The sequence below is a fragment of the Camelina sativa genome, chromosome 12 (assembly GCF_030686135.1).
Source record: "Camelina sativa cultivar CO46 ecotype springtype chromosome 12, ASM3068613v1".
Classification (NCBI taxonomy): Eukaryota; Viridiplantae; Streptophyta; class Magnoliopsida; order Brassicales; family Brassicaceae; genus Camelina; species Camelina sativa.
Window position 1 is genome coordinate 27,607,562 of NC_141891.1, and position 632 is coordinate 27,608,193.

A 632-nucleotide genomic window follows, 5' to 3' on the forward strand; every position below is an offset into this window, starting at 1 on the left:
ACAGTCTCCCCATCTTGTTGTAAAAACTGCTCTTCCTCTTATATAGCATGAACATGCTGCTGCTGGTTGAGGAGCTTATCGAGCTTGTCATTGAGGGTTTTCATATCCCTCTTGTACTTGGCGTCTTCCTCTCCAGTATATCGCACATTGCGATCGTACTGCTCATTGTAATTCCCATCGGATTGAGCCAAGTTCTCCACTAGGTCTCAACCTTCATCAACATCCTTGTTGAGGAAGTTACCATTACTTGTGGTGTCCAGCAACATCCGTATATTGGGGACCACTCGTCTGTAAAGTGTACTAAGCAATGAAGCATTACAGAAGCCATGATGAGGACATCTGGTAGTGTATCCCTTGAAACGTTCCCAAGCTTCACTTAACGTCTCATTATTCTTCTGAACAAAGCCGGAAATGTCATTTCGCAGCCTTGCGGTTCTGGAGTTGGAGAAGAATTTGGCCATGAATGCCTTCTTGCACGCTTCCCAAGTGGTGATGAACTCCTTGGGGAGTGATTTCTCCCAGATGTGTGCTTTGTCTCCCAAAGAGAATGGGAAAAGCCGGAGTTTGAATCCATCCTCACTAACTCCATTTATCTTGGTGAGGCTACAGAGCCTATCAAATTCATCCAGATG

The 632-nt window shown here is 45.3% G+C and overlaps 1 non-coding gene across 1 annotated transcript; it reads left to right on the forward strand.

Moving 5' to 3' along the window:
* The first annotated feature begins 321 nt into the window (after positions 1 to 321).
* Positions 322 to 428, forward strand: LOC147930940 (small nucleolar RNA R71). The gene has a single exon (XR_015576747.1). It is a non-coding gene; the product is annotated as a small nucleolar RNA R71 (small nucleolar RNA).
* Positions 429 to 632: the final 204 nt, after the last annotated feature.